We start from the raw sequence: 19,018 nt of genomic DNA on the forward strand, positions 1-19,018 counted from the left end.
ATGGCACCTCCTATGAGGCGGACTATGATTCCACATACTACCCTCCGGGTAGTGGCGTCTGTGAGGATCCGTATATTGGAGCCGAGGAGGATTATTATTCGCACCAGGGTTAGCCCCACGGTTGTGCAGGGAGCGGCAGCGTTGGGTTTACTTCATCCGTCTTGTTGAGGAGACTACTATTAGTATAGAAGAAACCCTAGCATAGTGCCCTATTCCCCTGGTGTATTTGTGGAACCATTGGTCTTGTAACTAACTTATCTTTGAGTTTATCTTTTGACACTTAGACATGTATTTGACGTTATGACACTTCTTTTCCTGCTGTTCTGAGAGAGTGGTTATCATACCTTCTCTCACCCTTATGATTATGCTTTAATGTTATTGCCTTCCGCACTCTGATTTATTTAGTCTTATCTTATTCATGATATTTAGTATTAACTGTTTTTACCATTGATTATTACTGTTCATGATTGTGTTACCGTGTATGTGGGAGGCATGGACCTCAGATCATTGATCCTTGGACTGTGGATCACATCCCGGGTATTCCAAATGGGGTACTGGCTGGGTGGATGTGACAATTACTATCCGCACCAGGGTTAGCCCCACAGTTGTGCGGGAGCGGCAGCATTGGGTTTACTTCATCCGTACGGTTGAGGAGACTACCATTAGTATAGAAGAAACCCTAGCATAGTGCCCCATTCCCCTGGTGTATTTTGGAACCTTGGATATTGTAATTAACTTGTCTTTGAATTATTCAGGTGACATTTGGATATGTAACTAACTTGATTTACTTCTTTTCCGCTGCTCTGAGAGGGTGGCTACCACACCTTCTCACCCTTTATGATTTTGATCACACTTTATTATTATCTATATTCCGCACTCTGATTTAGTTAATCTTATCTTATTCATGATACTTAGTATTAACTGTTTTTAACATTGATTATTACTGTTCATGATTGTGTTACCGTGTATGTGGGAGGCATGGACCTCAAATCATTGATCCTTGGACTGTGGATCACATCCCGGGTATTCCAAATGGGGTACCGGTTGGGTGGATGTGACACTTCCTGTGTTCCAAACTCTCGAGCACAGGAAGGTCCCTTAAATGTACTTCCTGTGTTCCAACTCTCGAGCAAAGGAAGGTCCCTTAAATGTACTTCCTGTGTTCCAAACTCTCGAGCACAGGAAGGTCCCTTATCGAGCACGTCAATAAACACTCACTCATACCCGAAACAAGGCAGACATAAGCATTAAAGGGACAAATATGTTGAGTACAACTACTACAGAACATATAAATACGTTCAAAAAAGATACAAAATAGGAGTACTTAAACCAAGTCCAACAATATGATAAATAGTTCATGCACAAAAAAAGGGGAAGCAATCAAGCACGGTCAACTTCTGCAGGCACAACATCATCTTCTTCAACCGAGTCCTCACCAGCCTCAGTGTTCGACGGATCCTGTTCTTCTTCTGCATCCTTTGGAACTGGAACCCAATCCGAATCTAAAAAAGGATGAACCTCAACCGGTACACCTTTCGGAAAAGGATCCTTACCAATAGCCCATTCAGGTTGAGCAATGTTAAGCATACCCGGATCCACGAACTCTTGAAAAGCAGAAGTATCTATGGTCGGATGATGAGACAACACATCTTTATATGCGTACTTCCAACCATAGTTAAAACCAGGACCAGCCACCTCGGCCATAAAATTTAGACAACCTCTGGTACGAACCCAGCACTTGATAACCTCATGGCGCAACTCATTGGACAGCTCCTCAAAGGAAATGGGGGAAGTCCGAGCAACCTGGGAACGAAGCTTTTCCAAAATCTTCCTGCGCAACAGATCTTTCCTTCACAAGAGCGTCGAGTTGATTGGATTTCTCCACCAATAGATTATCCCGGTCTGCCAATTCATTTTCCGAAGAAACGATGTGCTTGGATGAAGCTTTAGCCGACCCTTCCATCTCTGCAACTTTAACTTGCAACACAGCTTCTTTCTCCTCTAAACTATCAACACGAGACAAGCAAGAAACAAGTTCAGACTCCTTTTTCTTCAGATTGTCTTTACAAGAATTCAAAGACAAATAATCTTGATGACCAGTTTCTACGCACGACCCCAAGACCTGAGTCAAGTTACAGAGCATTCTACAAAAGAAAACCACGATAAAAGTTATTCACCAATGGTCAAGAGACATACGACGAGCATAATATAGTTCGAACACTCACTTCGTGGCTACATTATAACGACGAAGATGATTAAGTCCGTGCATATACTTCTGGTCGACCGGAAAGAGCACGTTCGTCAACCACTTATTGGCAACAGCAGTACCAGTTTGGTTATTGCATAAACAGGTTGACTCTGTTGTCAAGGACCAGTTAGGAAGAAGCAATGGAGGTAGGGGAGAACGTCTCAAGCTGGTACCAACATCTTGAGCAGACACACTTGGTGATAAAGGAGGAAGTGAGGATTCCCTTGGAAGCGATTCTTCATTCGAAATACTCTCAGTCCGACCACACTTCTCCCGCGACTCGACCACGGCTGGGAGCGAGCCTTTTCAAGTGGACGAGCAAGTATGATCCGGAACAGTAGACGACTTTGATTTTATCTTTCTTGACCTCTCAGGCTTAGGGTGATGCTTATCTGACACCTCCTTGATTTTCGAAGCTGCAACTTTCGCACATGCAGCCGGATTCAGCAACACTACACAAAAGAAAACAAGCTCAGTATACATCGACCAAAGAGGAGGATATCAAAGGAAACCAACGAACATAACTTACCGGGCAAAAAAACCCAATAAGATAGAATTTCCGGATGCTCGAGACAGTACCCATTTATAGCTTGGAAATTTTTGTCCTCGAAGGGAATACTCAATATCCGTTCTTTTGCTCGGGCTTCGGGGGAAGAAAGATTTGGAAGTTTGTTCGACTTTTTGAGAAGAGTACGACCCTAGGAGGTTGGAAAAGAAGGAGTACGAGAAGATCGAACATAAAAGAATTTTGGACGCCACCCCTTAATATCGAAGATAACTTCCCATTCACAACAAAATTCCCAGCCCAGCCAAAGCGATGGGACGAACGTTTAGATAGATAATACCAGCCGGACTGTTTCATTTTCTTAGCCATAAAAAAGGTTAAAAACAGGGCAAGGGAAGGGCGAACATTAACTTCAGGCTGTTGACAGAACCCCCAGAAACATATCAGATTTCTCCAACTATTTGGGGCTAGCATGCCTGGACATATACCAAAATGGCAAAGAAAATAAAAAAAGATAGAATGGACGGGGAGTCTAAATCCACTCTTCGGAGAATCCTCATAAAGAACGAACTCTCCAGGACGACATATGTTGGCTCGATCAGATTTTGAGGGTACTCAAAGCACGAACTCAGAAGGAATATTATATTTGGTTCGAATTACCTCTAATCTTTCTACAATCATTTCTGAAGTCCTAAAAGAGGGATCCGATTTATTGGGGTCGAATTCTATGTGCCCGGGAGAAGGCCTTTTAGCTCGTTCAACCTCATACTGTTCGGGAGTCAAGCTGGCAACCCAACGATCCTATCGGCTTTGAACTTTGCACGAGCACTAAGTCCCGAGCTTGTAGAACGAACGGCGGGAGGACGAGACAGGACCTCTTGTTCTTCATACAAATCCCAGAAGGCTCTTTGGACGAGGGAGAAGGATTTTGACTACCAGTTTCATTATGGTCGGAACCATCAGATTCATGATCGAATTTTGACCGATCACTATCTTAGAAATGGGTTGATCACTGCAATCTGGGTCCGAACTTCCTACCCTATCAGAACAATCGTTTGAAGTACCCATAAGAGTATGATGAGTACGAGGTCTATTGGCCACAGTTTTCTTTCCAACCATAGAACAGTGAGGAGAATATTGAAGAAATGTAAAGATAAGGGCAAAACAGAAGACAAGAAAGAAAAGACAAATCTTGACATAGTACTGTAAAGATCACAAGAAAAAAATTATAAAAACAATGAAGTGTCGTGTAAAAACAAAATAGGGAGAACTTACTGGTTTGAAGATAAGTAGCCTCCCCAAACAAAAATATAGAGGAAGAAGTACCGAACGCAGAGCCTTCAAACGAACTCCAACAGACTTCAAAGACTTCTACCCCCACGACAGATGTGAAAAGGCACCAAAAGCTGAAGAAACCAAAAGGGTTTGAAACCAGAGATCCGAAGGTAGAAGACGAAGAGACAAACGCAAGGTTGAAGATGAAGTGAAAAGTAAGGCGTAAAAATGGGTTTTATACCCCCAGGAAAAATGGCCTTTTGTACTTTACATTCCCATCAACGAGACACGAAGGGTACCGAATCCAATGGCCTGGAAAACAAACCTTAGATATTCTACAAATGATCCCAATCGAATGAAGAACATCACATCTGCCAAATAACTTGATCTACGGTTCAGATAACGGAAGAAATGAACGTTGTGGATTTCGCCACGAAGAAGAGCATACGAAGAGGCTATTAACTCGGCCGTTTTTTGAGTCATGTCAAGACCGCGTGGCAGGATTAAGTTGAGCCACAAATAACGTGGCTGGTTGGAATTGATAGATCTCTTATGCCATTGATTCAATCTGAAATTTCAGACTAAACCCTTTTTTAATGCTGGAGTTAGTCAACTAGTAGTTTGCTGTCAAACCACTTACTCTTTGAGTTGGGTGTTGAAGATTGATGTAAACCCAGATTTAGGGCTAAACATCATTTAGGAATTTCCCTAAATCTACGGGCTGCCCAGGAATTTCCAGCTAAAGAGAGTAGTGATCTGATCCTAGGGTTTATAGGATATTTTAGTACTTGTAAACCCTGCTGTAATATATTTTCATATTTGAAATTTGAACAGAAACAGAGAACTGGTGTTTCTAGGTATTTCAGCTAGGGCAGGACAAGCTCTACCTTTACTGTTTCTGCAGGTTCAGAATAGAATTTCAGTGATTCAAGGGCTGGGTACGTCTGAAGTTTATAAACTTAGGTTTTTCAGAAGTTGGATAAGTAGCAGAATTTTTAGCTGAAGAAGATGGAAGTGCAGGATTTCTCCTAGCTGTGTGAATTTCTAGCAGACTTCACAACAGAGGGAAGGGTTATGTGTATATGTATGTGAAACAGAGAGAGTCCTAACCAATATAGATAATGTCACTGTATTTCAAGTGCTGAAGGAGACATTAATAACTTGTTCACAAAAACAAAGCCCCTACACTTTCTTGATAATGTCATAAGACCCTAAGTTCTGCAACCAATAGTGTCTTTTCAGTCCTCACAAAACATGATGATTCTAAAGACTACCAAATGCATCATACCCGTCATGAGTAAGACAAGCAGTGGGTATAAACATCTAGGTCAAATTTTCTTAAGGGTAGTAAACTTAGTGCTTCATGTTTATCACTGGCTTGATCCACTATGTTTAAATGCACTTGGTTCCTTTTAGTTAAATTCTCTCTTTTATCAATTGTAGATGGTAGTTTACCTGAATTTTCTAAATAGTTCACACAGCTAGGAGCAAGTAACCAAGAAAAAGGCTAAATGGATTTAGGAATGTACACCCATACTTAGATTAAGGATAAACTGTAGAAGATATTGTCAATCTAAGAGTCAGAAAGGGGGCATACAACAAGAAGAATAAGAATCAAGGTTATATATTAAACAGAAGAACGATTCCTACCTCCAAGAACGATGGGTGGACTTCAATTAGTTGAACAAATGCTGCACAAACCTAAAAATGCAAACATTAAAGTGGTAAAGTATATACAATGAAATGCCATTAGAAATAAATACCAACCTAAACAAGATTGAGTAGACAATGAACACATTAAGCACCATCTATATTCACCCAAAAAAACAGGAAGAAAGAAAGAATAAGATAATATATCCAATATAACCAGAGAAAGTACACTCAATCCACATGGATTATCTACCCCCCCCCCCCCCTCAACAAAAAAAAAAGTAGAAGAAAATGACCAAGAGATGGAAACTAGGGAATTTAGGATTTTAAGTTTAAATTCCAGGGATTTCTGTTATTCTGTACTTTGTGTCCTTAGTTTAAATTTGTAATAAGCTAGGAGTTAGGGGTGATACTAAAAACTCCTTAAGTCCTAAGAAACTATCCTTTCCATTTTGGAATTAAGATGTTATAAGAGAGAGGCAGCCTTTAATAGGAAATAGTCATTCAATCACAGGCTGCACTCCACAAAGCTTACGTGATATCACATTCTCCCTCTTTCACTTCTATTCTCTCTCCCTGATTCCCTTTCTCTTTGCTTGGTCAATCATCTCTATTTTGTTGGTATCAGATCGAGTGCCAAAGTGGAGTACAAAGCTATGACTCAAAACTACTGCAGAGCTGCTGTGGCTTAAGTCTCCTATTTTTTAAATTGGTTTGTCTATGCTCACAATCATACTGTATTATGATGACCAAGCAGCCATATACATCCAGCAACCCTTTATATCATGAATGAAACAAGCATATTGAAGCGGACTGTCATTTTCTTTGAGATGCCATTCGGAAAAGCTTGTTGAGACTCTGTTTATTTCATTTTCAAATCAGCTAGCAGATAAACTTACCAACTCTTTATTTGCTCCTCTCCACACCTGTTGTGAAATGCTGAGCATGGGTGACTCCAGCTTAAGGGGTTCAAAACCAGGATATTTTATTATATTAAGTTTGAATTCCTGAAGTATTCTAGTATTTTTTGTATTTTGTGTCCTCAGTTCCATTTGCAATAAGCACGAAGCAGGGAGTTAGGAGTAATATTATAAACTCCAAACAAATATCCTTTTAATTTTGTAAGTAACATGTTACAAGAAGGCAGCCTGCAATTGAGATTATTCATTCCCACAGGGCTGCTTTCCACAAAGGCTTGTGATATCACATTCTCCCCTCTTTCTTTTCTCTTTGCTATTCCTATTCTTCTTTCTGTTTGGTTCCTCAACAGACTATTTTGTTTCAACAACAAAATAATAAATTTTAACATAAGCCTGGAGACAGCTGAAGCAACATAATGCATGCTTTTTGGGATTGGCTGCTCTTAGCTTGAGACCTTCACTCGTAAAAGATGACTGCTTTACAATTATTTGTTGAAGAATGGCCCAGTGGTGCAAACCAAGGTGGTGATCTAATATGATGGAGAATGAGGAAGAGGGAGAAGAAGGATCTCACATTCTCACACACACTCGCCCAGAGTTTCAATTATAAATCTCATTCTCTATGGTTACTATAAATAAATAGGAAATGCACTTGAATAGAGGAACAGAAACCAACAGAATTAAGGAAATTAAGCAAACTAAATTATATCTATGGAAAGGAAAAACAAAGTTAACCCTATGTAATCTACAAAATAAATGCTGCATCCTATGTAAGCTACCAACCCTTGCAACCGGTTAAGGTCCAGGCCTTGTTTGGCCTCTAAAGTGATCATATAGTCCAGCCAGGCTATGGCTACTGCATCAGCTCTACTCCTCTGAAAGGAACTAAACTCCATTGAATTTGGATGAGATCCAACAATGCTGACCAAGATGACTCACAGTAGGAGGAATACACCCTCTTCTTGAGTTTGATAGATGGAAGGTTGTTCTCTGAGAGGAATTTTCATCTCATGTCCACAAAATGAAGCACTCAGCAATCGCAGTGGTTTGAACATTTCTTTATTGAAGTTGTTTTGCATGAAAGAATGATAAAATTAATCTTTATGACAAAATTATTTGTAGCATAGGGCATTTTAGAATTTTAATTCGTCATAGCAGTTACAACCTGTGGTCCAAAATCAAACTCTAATTCAGACATATTTTTTCATAAATCATGTAGTGTCGCCATGTTTATAGAGCCTAAAATATGCTAGATAGCAAGTTTCAGCCCCATCACCCATCAACATCCAACCAAGATGGCCTATGGAGTTGCCCTCCCCAACCCAAAAAAACAGCCCAGCTAACCGAGATCAGCCAGCTCGATTTTTTCAAGGGGCCGAGCTCCCCCTCAAGTTTCAAGTTCTTGGACCATGTCACAACCCATGATTCAAAGTTCACTCTAATTTAAACTTAATTTTTTTTTCACAAATCTGATAGTGCCATTATGAACGGAAGGCCTAAAAGAGGCTAAGTGCCAAGTTTCATAAATCTGATAGTGCCATGATGTCCTAACATAATGTATCTTTAAGTGCATTATAAAATATTCAAAAATGTCCATATCATTTCTGACAAAGGGATGCCACAAGAACTACTTACCAATTTCCGAACCTCTGCAGAAGGATCTTGAGCAAGAGCAAACAAACCCTGGAGGTACTGATCCATGGATACAAGCAGTCCCTGAGGAACAATAACAACTCATCATGAATTTTAGCAGCTGTAACAACAGAGCACTAGATCCAGTACATAATGTTTTAAGGATTTTTATTATTAATTTTTTTTTTTGAGGGAGGGGGGGGGGAGGTAGTCGGTTTAAGAACCAAAAATTGACGAACAACTTACAGAAGGCATCAGCATAATGAACTGATTGACAGAACCCAATGAAAGCTTTCTAAGGGAGGCATGCTGTGACTGGAAAAGCTGGTCAAAACAGATTGAAGTGATTTTAGCAAAAAGATTTGTTCCAAAGACACCAACTATTCAGAATAAAAGGTTCAAAACTGAAGAGACAGAAATAAAAATATCTAACAAGAAACGTTCAGTCACCTGGAACAATCTGGGTAGAAATACATTGATAGGACGCTCAGTCAGGCCAGGCACATCTAAATCAAGCTCCTGGGGTATATCCTCACAGATCTGAGGTGCATCATGTGACTCAAAGGTTACTAAAAAAATGTTAAGTTACACACATAAGTTTGTTCCAGTATCTTTACAATTAAGAGCTTCATCAAATTATTAAGTACTACCAGCAGTAAATACACAATGCAAAGCAAACTGTAAAAGGGAATAAAAAAGCAATCAGGATTGGTCTCCAAAAGTTGAAACAAGAAGTACCTTCATCAATTCCACTATGCTTTATAGAACAAATAAATGTCCGATAGGCCTGATTTTGTTGCATTTATAACTACTTGTCACCTATTATAACTACTTCTATGTTGCATTTCCAATCTTGTCTCCTATTATAACTACTTCTATGTTGGATTTCCAACTCTAGGCTTCTCAATCTCACTACCCATCAATCCAAAATCTGCTGTCTCAAAACCCTATAGCTAAGTACAAATAATGCATAGATAAAAAGACCCACAATCCCATGTTCGCATGTTGGAGAAAAGCAGTCCAAAATCATCTCATCACATCAAATAAGCTCACAAACATGTACACCAGCATGAAAGGAAAATACCTAACAACCTCAAGACTGTAACAGAAGTCAAAATTTGCAAAAACGAAATGCAGAGTAAAAATAAGAGGAAAAGTGATAGTTCATGGGGTATTTTAAGCCACACAACTCCACGACCCCAGCCAGTGCTTTCAACATTTTCTTAATCACAAAGACAGTGGAATTCCCATGTCCCATTGCTAGAAGTTTTTTTGTTGTGCATGTTTCTTATAAGGCATACGGATGACACTAACATTTTCCATCAAGAACCCCCTGGAGCTCACCATACAATAGCAAATAAAATCACTAGTCATGATCTATCTCAAGGTGGCTTCTCAGTCATCAACAGAAACACCAATCAGTAGAAAAAGACAATTACGGATTTTGTAAAACGCAAATGAACAACAAATGGATTAATGATTTGATGGCAATGCAGCAAGGCAAACATTGAGTTATTAATGAGGTTTAAACCATTCATGGAATTGGTCTTTGTCATAGTCTACCCAGTCTCACATTTGGGTTATAGTGTCTTAAGACAATACGATATTTCACCACCAAGATCTCATAGTGGAAATCCTACCTTATAGTTGGTGTTTCAATAGGAAATCCTAGTTTATTTTTGTAGTATTCGAAATATTCCAGGCGACGTATTTGCAGGTGGTAAATGAAATGATTATGTTTTTCCTTTTCTTCTTGGATGGAATAAGTTGTATGGAAAGAGGGAGTATATTCAGTCAGGCAATTTATTTTTAGTAACTTCTGGGATATCAAAATTAAATGAGTAATAGTCTCCATAAATTATTAAAACCCAATTATATGTTCCAACATCCAACTCAGTACATTTGTTAACGAGTTCATCCTAAGGTTTTTGAACCCATGGTTGTTAGTAAAATTTGGTGAAGGTGATGTCACTAGTAAGGTATTTGATCCTCTAGCATTGTTTATATTTTTTATGATCTTGGAATATCCGGATCCCAACTACTATGACAGCCTTCAAGAATGGACATTTATTAACCATAAATAAGAATTGCTACACAAAAGTATTCGTACACATTCAATGAGTCTAGTTGGTTAACAAGGAGAATACAATGTTCATATCAAACATCAAATCCAAACCTTCCCACCAACAGATTGAAAAAGAGAAAACAAGGTGTCAAAACTGCAGGAATTCCAACTGTAACCCTACATGTCAACCGCCAAAAACCTACGTCAAGACATCGGTGTTGTCCAATTCCCATAAACCATTCAGCCACCAGCAAGCAGAACAACTGAAATCTCCATAAGAAAAAAAACCACACAAATTTAACAAACAACAACAGAACATGAAGTAACACAGGATATTGAGAAATGTTGTCTTAAATGTCATCTACAGCCTTCAAAATCTGTGCAATGATGAAACTGCTATCTCAAACCCAATCAACACTTTCTCATTTGAGGCATGAAGGCAATGTAGGTCCGTGGCAAACAACTGCAACCACAATATAAATGACAACCAACAGTATGACTATGAATGCAAACCTGCAAAAAAAAGTATATAAACAGTCAGTGGAGCTATCAGGAAGCTGGCCAATGTAGCAACGAAAAATTTTAAATTATCTATTCACTTTTTTGTTTTTTTTTTTTTTTTTTTTGTTTTTTGTTTTTTGTTTTTTGTTTTTTGTTTTTTGTTTTTTGTTTTTTGTTTTTTGTTTTTTGTTTTTTGTTTTTTGTTTTTTGTTTTTTGTTTTTTGTTTTTTGTTTTTTGTTTTTTGTTTTTTGTTTTTTGTTTTTTGTTTTTTGTTTTTTTTTTTTTGTTTTTTGTTTTTTTTTTTTTTTTTTGTTTTTTTGTTTTTTTCCTTTTTTTGGCAGGGGTGGGGGGTTGTATGTCACACACACACAGATTGAATCAGAGCTGAAAATAACCAAATCAGCCATATTGATCTAATGCAACTAAAACTCTTACCGGCACAAATACCATGTATTACATATCAGATATTAAACCCACCAACATTTCTTCAAAACAGATAAGATTTTAAGGAAGAATAGACTACAATATTAAATACATTTGCATCGTATTCAAGCTCCCCGGACCAAGTAACAAGATAATATTAGAAATTTTGAACATGTAGTACATTCTGAATCATCACTCAACCATCCCATTGACATATGCATAACGAACAAGAAACGTCGTAGCTCAAAAACAAATTAAAAGATTACAATGAACATTAAATTCGTAGATTTGTGCCTTGCTTCATTAAAAGACATAATCTGGGGTCCAAATTTAACTCACTAAAAAGTTCGGCTGCCAACTTAGATTCTATTACAAATGGGAAACAAACATAAATTCCAGCCTCATAAACTCTAAATTATAATTTTCAATGGAAATTAAATAAAAGTGTGTTTATGCGTGGAGAGAATACAAATTCAAGGAAGTAAGATAGAGGTTAACAATCAACTATAAGGTTCACTTGGTTAGAAGCTTGTAACTCTCAAGAATCTGTAATTGCATCAATAAAAAAACTTGTCCATCATGGCATTAAGAATTTAGGCATTGTTTGGTCCAAATCATGTTGAAGGGCACAACAGAAATTGTGACCACTGAACCTGAACATAACATATGATTGCAATTCCAAGGTATGGCATTATAAAATTTTGTGGACATGAGAGAAAGAAAGAAAATCTTCACTCTTCAAACATTATAACTCAAAAGAGATGTCATCCTATGCATTGACGAGTAAACTCTCCAACAAGAAGAAACTAATGAGACAACTAGAACTAGTATACTTCATAAAAGTAAGGGGAAATTAATGAAACAACTGGAACGATTTTAAGCAAACACAACACGGAGTAATATTTAGAAATGAACTATGAGGCAAGTTTTCCTTCACATGATCAAATCACTTGTACAACACATGGAAGTAATATATATGCTAGAGAAGCATGAACTTTGCTACTGCATGCTACTACCACTTCCTCTTATGATTTTCGCATCGCACTGATTCATAACCCCCCACCCCCTTAAACAGATGAAGTCATACAACCAAAAGCATTTATAGAATAACATGATCCTAATGGTCCAGTAGCAAGGGAATAAAGAACAAAAAGGTACACTGAATCCGAAACTTGAAAAGAAAAAGGAGAGAACCCTGACCTATCATACCTTGTGAAATTGCTGGAACTATAACCCTTTAAAGTCACCTTAGCTGTATCCCTTTCATCAGCAGTCTTCTTCTCAAATGGATAATCACAGGAGGAAGGACGATGACCCAGAGTTGCAGGGACACTTCAACTCCAATTCTTTTTACTTCAGTGGAGGAATTCCACATGCTTATTTGACTGACCAACATTCAACCTTGTCACTTGGTGCAATCCCAACGATTGAAGCACAAGAAGCACCAACTTTCAGGCAAGACAGGATCCAAATCCATCATTCCACAACGAAAAGAGTAAACATTGAGAGGGGCACTTGAAGATTGTAACTACAGGAAAGATTGATATATAGAAATCTCTGATATAAACACAAGTATGATTGTATGAAATAAATTTATTTCTGAAACTTACATGTCCTTTCTGTTACCTTAATGGACCATAACATCTTATTCACCAGTATGAACTCATCATATATTTCTCTAACCTGATGTTATGAGTGAGGACCACAACAATGTCTGTTTTAATAGAGAATCAATGAGGAACAGAACCCCATCCACCACCCCTGGAGTAAAAATTTGAAGAACCTCCCCGCCCTGTACCTCAATTGTGTTCTTACCTCCAAGGTAAACTTGTCGTTTATCTTTTGTAATCAGGTAGTTAATCCCTTTAGCCCCATTTTTACCACCATTCATACCTCTTCGTGTATGAACACGCCTCTCCGAAAGCACACTTACCATCACAGGACGGCGGAACTCAATCTCCCTCACAAGTCCATTTCCACCTCTATGAAGACCAGCACCTCCACTGTTCTCTCTTATCCCAAATTTATGCAAGAAAACAGGGTATCTCTGCTCAAGGATCTCTGGATCAGTCATACGGGTATTGGTCATATGACACTGGACACCACTGGTTCCATCCCAAGTAGGCCCTGCACCACTCCCACCTCCAATGGTTTCATAATAACCAAAACTATTATCCCCCAAAGTGAGATTATTAGTACAACCACGAGAGCAAGCACATGCCCAAAGGGCGTGAGTACTACATCAGTAATATTTTGGCATGTAAGAACATTACCTCCTACTACAGCAGCTTTATCACTGAGAGAAAGGAAAGAACCTCTTGGAATGTATATTTTAACTGGAGCCAGACAACCTTGAATTAGAGGAATATCAACATTGACCAGACAGCGTACACAATAAATGACAGCTGCAGCTGTAACTGCTTCCGGTGCATTCCAATTCCCATACACTTCTGGGCTAGTCCCCGTGAAATAAAACACGGCCTCACCCTTCTCAGTATTGATAGTAAGCTTTAAGTGTATAACAGAACCATCATCCATATAATCTTCCTCTTCAATGGTGACAGAATCTGCTCCTTCAAATTTATATAAAGGACTTGCAATTCACGTGTAGATTGATTTGAGCATTTCTCTCACAGCTTCTTCTACATCAGGTTTCTTCTTCTTCTTCTCCTCTGCTTCTTCTTCTTCGTTCTCAACTAGCAAAGTTAATTTCTTGTTCTCCTGTTGCAGGTTGCTATTGTTTTGAATTGGATGATATGTCCTTAGATTGACGGCATCAAAGCAAACATGAAACAGTGTGCTATTCTTTTCAGTTATTTTGTTATCGTTTATCTGATTCATATTCTGGTTATTAATTTAACTTTTTGTAACTGTATTAAATTAATTGATGCATTGCATCAGATACAGGGTTTTAGAACTGGGAATTAGCCAATCCTCTTTTTAAAGCCTTTAAGAAATTATGAAGGCAACCTCAAGTGCTTGAGATGCATTCAATCTTGGATTGCAGTGTGGTAGTGAGAGGAAAGATCATCAAAGCTTCACTCTCATGTTCTCAGCTCCCATCCTATTTATCACAGTAATTCTCCCCGGCTTGTTCGGTGGGTTCAGAATCTCAATGAGCTCCCATCCTAGATCATTTGGATCCATTTTATCATAACCTGCATGTCTGCATCAATATCACCAAATCAATTTCCTCTACCCAACTCCATCTTTATTAAGATGCAAAAAGAAATCCATATGGTATCACAGTTCAAACAATATTTAGAAAATTCATGTAAACTACCATCTACAATGGATAAAAGAGAGAATTTAACTAAAAGGAACGAAGTGAATTTAAACATAGTGGATCAATTCAAGAAACACATGAAGCACTAAGTTTTGTACCCTTCGGAAAATATGACCTAGATGTTTATACCCACTGCTTGTCTTACTCATGACGGGTATGATGCATTTGGTAGTCTTTAGAATCATCATGTTTTGTGAGGACTGAAAGGACACTATTGGTTGCTGGTCTTAGGCTCTTAGTTATGACATTATGAAGAAAGTCTAGGGGCTTTGTTATTGTTTTTGTTTAGTAGTTAATGTCTCCTTCACCACTTGTAATACAGTGACATTATCTATATTGGTCGGGATTCTCTCTGTGTTTCACATACGTATACACATAGCATGCTCTATTGTGAAGTCTGCTAGCACTTTCTCTCTTTTGGTGTCTACACCTTTGGTTGTTCACATGTATGGAAGGTGGTCCTCATGCACTTTTTTCTTGGCTCGTTGGCTGGGCAAAGAAAAGTAAAAAAAATGTTGCTGGGTGTGTGAACTCGACCACCACTTCCTGTGGAATGGGGATTATATCTTTCTTTTTGGTTGATGGGACCTTTCAATCTGTTTAATTTCTGAAGCAAGGGTTCTTTGGATCTTATTTGACTGAACCAAGCTCATCTTTTCTACCTTAGAAATACCCAAATGTGTTCAAGGAAATAACATCAAAGAGACCAGAAAATGGGTGAAGTGAAAGAAACCGAAGGTTGTGGCTCGGATCCCTCTTCTCACTTCATCGAGAATGGGATAGTGTGATCTTTCTCATAGGTAAGTGACACTAGTACTGCATTTCTTCTTTTTCTGTTTATTTGGTAGCAGAAAAGTTGGAAGACTATAGTACTGCTAGGTGTGCTTGTAATGTTGAATTATGAACTGCTTTTTTTGTAATTTTCCTGAGGTTTGAAAAGTGAAGGTTTGGTTTGACAAGATTAAATCTTTTTATGCTTTCTCTGCTATTGGTAACTACTCAATTTTGATGAACTTGATTGTACTCGGTAGAGTTTTTGCTCTGAATTCTAATTTAGATACAGATCTAACCTGAAAATGCTTGGGAATCAAGTTGGCGTTTTCAACTAAGTCAAGTATAGAATGTTGTTTGATGAAGTGATGTCCTTATTAAGTAGCTATTTTTCAAGTGAACTTAATGATGTCTTTTTGCTCTGAATTCTAATTTAGATACAGATCTAACCTGAAAATGCTGGGAATCAAGTTGGCGTTTTTAACTAAGTCAGTATAGAATGTTGTGTTATTGTTTGATGAAGTGATGTCCTTATTAAGTAGCTATTTTTCAAGTGAACTTAATGATGTCCTCTGTTTTCCACCATGCAATACTATTGTTTAATTTCATCAAGCAATTTTTTGCTTATTTGACCGAACTTCAGACGTACCCAGCCCTTGAATCACTGAAATTCTATTCTGAACCTGCAGAAACAGTAAAGGTAGAGCTTGTCCTGCCCTAGCTGAAATACCTAGAAACACCAGTTCTTTGTTTCTGTTCAAATTTCAAATATGAAAATATATTACAGCAGGGTTTACAAGTACTAAAATATCCTATAAACCCTAGGATCAGATCACTACTCTCTTTAGCTGGAAATTCCTGGGCAGCCCGTAGATTTAGGGAAATTCCCAAATGATGTTAAGCCCTAAATCTGGGTTTACATCAATCTTCAACACCCAACTCAAAGAGTAAGTGGTTTGACAGCAAACTACTAGTTGACTGAACTCCAGCATTAAAAAAGGGTTTAGTCTGAAATTTCAGATTGAATCAATAGCATAAGAGATCTATCAATTCCAACCAGCATTATTTGAGATCTATGAAAACTTTGATTTTTTGGAAAGCTGGTCTTGTTTTATACTTGATACAAAAAGTCTCGTGTAAAAATAAAATCATCAGACCTGTCAAATTTCTTTGACAACAAATCATTTCTCTAAATATGGACAAATTTAATTATTTGTAAGCAATATCGTATTGTCTAAGACACTATAACCCAAATGTGAGACTGGGTAGACAATGACAAAGACCAATTCCACGAATGGTTTAAACCTTATTAATACTCAATGTTTGCCTTGCTGCATTGCCATCAAATCATTAATCCATTTGTTGTTCATTTGCGTTGTACAAAATCCGTAATTGTCTTTTTCTACTGATTGGTGTTTCTATTGATGACTGAGAAGCCAGCTTGAGATATATCATGACTAGTGATTTTATTTGCTATTGTATGGTGAGCTCCAGGAGGTTCTTGATGGAAAATGTTAGTGTCATCAGTATGGCTTATAAGAAACATGCACAATAGAAAAACTTCTAGCAATGGGACATGGGAATGGGAATGGGAATTACACTGTCTTTGTGATTAAGAAAATGTTGAAAGCACTGGCTGGGGTCGTGGAGTTGTGTGGCTTAAAATACCCCATGAACTATCACTTTTTAAGTATATTTCGTTGGTAGTGGATCATTCTTGTAGCCCTCTTCCTCAGGTTGTATTTGGTTGCACAGGTCTGAAGTGCTTACTGACTACTTATAGTAAAGACTTAGGCATAAAGATATTGCTTCTGGTAGGCAACAGACAGAAAGATTGTATCCTATCTAATTGAGTGTAGACACTCACCGGGTACCAAGTAGAAGTCCTGTTTAATTACCAACTGCTTAACCAAACTTGTATTATTACCATTGCAGATCATGTTTGTCCCTTTCCGCCACCTCTCCTCTCTCCGTATCTCTGAAGTTGTCCAACCAAGAACTTCAGGATCCCAAGCATCCCTGAGAAGTTTTCTGGATATTCAAAAAATAATTTAAAAAGTGGGGTGGGTGAAGGGAACTTCTGGTTTTTATCTCACCCCAAATCAGCAAACATGCATCTCTTCAGCCACAGGTCTTACCTGCAGGGAAAAATAGTTCACCATTATAATGATCTCCAAGGGTTAGAAGTGTACTGATTAAAAAAATCTACCAAGTGAACACAAACTATTAACGTAGCCTCAAGAGGATGACCAGAGAAAGAGGAAAATGAAGTAGAAATTGGAACAGTGACGGCATTAACAGGGAATAACTCTCAAATAGACTACAGTACTCATTCTTCACATTCTTAAGGACTTGGAATCCAGATCTTGTGATACTGATGTTACAAGTGGTGAAAGCGATTCCAACTTACCTGAAGCTTCAGTCGTCTCAGAAGTTCGAGCATTTGACGATTCTGACTCTAGAAAAATCCATTCTCTTCCGCAACTTTGGGGTTTCCATCTCCTTCCTTCAAAACCTCATTCATCCTTTGAAATTCTTCCAAAATCCCTAGGATTGACACAGATGATGAGTGTAACTGTTTCGTCTGCTTTGACACAGATGATGAGTGTAAACGCGTACTAAAGCTCTTTACCCTTCTGCTTCGATCAAAACTGGGAAGCTTTCAACTCGTCTTCTCCTCTGCAACTTCGTATTTTGGAAGTTGGGGCTTTTGATTTTGAAATGAAATGAAACACGAGTTCAACTCGTCTTCTCCTCTGCTTCTTTCTCCTCAACCTGCTGCTTCTCGAGCTTCTCCAAGATGCGAGCTTCGATCGATCGTGTAGCAAAGCAGAATAATCCCCTGCAACTGATTTCGATCGACTCTGACGGTAAACCCTAAACCTCCTACTGCTTGCTGTTCTTCTTCTCCAGATTTTCAGAGCTCCAAATCGTTCACACGAATGTTAAGATTGGGCGGTGTAAGCCTTGAGTTTTGTGTATTTAAAACATTTTGAAATTCTCAATTGAACCGCCGGTTTTGGTTTTTGAATTCGTATATACGTATTTTGCATGTTGTGTTTTTAAAACGTATTAACCAAGTGTATGAAATACCAATACTTGAGTTACATAAACCACTTGAACCGCCCAACTCGAACCGTTTTAATTATCATTGGACCTAACCGTCAGCAACAACAGGGTTTACACATGAGTTTTGATTTTTTTAATGAAAAGATAAAGCGCACCATCCGATCTAATCGGACGGTGCGCTTAACCGTCAAGCGCATTAGTTGCGCTTGACAATAGCAAAACGCCAAGTATAGTAATAAGTCTTGCATGCCGACCTTTGTTCTGACCGATCATACAAGACTCGGGGGTTAAATGACACTCAAGGTAGCCGTATCTTTCTGGGTTACGTCAAGGACATGTGGCATAATCATAGTAATCATCAAAAGACACGCCGCAACCATTATGTCATCAAGCTGTCGACTGTCGTGCAATCGAACTGCCTTCTTAAAAAAGTCTTCATGAATATAAAGTTATGGCTCAATCAAGGAAGACAATAAAGTCTCACATGCCTCTCATATGGATATTCGAGCATATGAGACTGGGGGCTTATGTTATGGTCAGACTTGGTCAACCATGATTCTCCTGGTCGAACCGGGAAATCGTGCCCAAGCTTGCTAGGCCAAAGTGGAGTGGTCGGACCAGTAGTATCATCTAACATAAACATCTTACCGTGCCTAACCAATACTAAACTGA

At 38.4% G+C, this 19,018-nt stretch overlaps 2 long non-coding RNA genes across 2 annotated transcripts; both read right to left on the bottom strand.

Annotated features, from left to right (window-relative positions):
• Nucleotides 1-5,558: 5,558 nt before the first annotated feature.
• Nucleotides 5,559-8,800, bottom strand: LOC149020776 (uncharacterized). Its single transcript, XR_016172003.1, has 4 exons — nucleotides 8,681-8,800; nucleotides 8,477-8,554; nucleotides 8,234-8,314; nucleotides 5,559-5,729 (listed from the first exon to the last, which is right to left on the bottom strand). It is a non-coding gene; the product is annotated as an uncharacterized LOC149020776 (long non-coding RNA).
• A 1,791-nt stretch (nucleotides 8,801-10,591) lies between these two features.
• LOC149020777 (uncharacterized) lies at nucleotides 10,592-17,292 on the bottom strand. Its single transcript, XR_016172004.1, has 3 exons — nucleotides 17,145-17,292; nucleotides 14,191-14,386; nucleotides 10,592-10,808 (listed from the first exon to the last, which is right to left on the bottom strand). It is a non-coding gene; the product is annotated as an uncharacterized LOC149020777 (long non-coding RNA).
• Nucleotides 17,293-19,018: the final 1,726 nt, after the last annotated feature.

The sequence above is a fragment of the Hakea prostrata genome, chromosome 3 (genome assembly GCF_041222555.1).
Source record: "Hakea prostrata isolate BN-2017 chromosome 3, UWA_Hpros_2, whole genome shotgun sequence".
NCBI lineage: Eukaryota > Viridiplantae > Streptophyta > Magnoliopsida > Proteales > Proteaceae > Hakea > Hakea prostrata.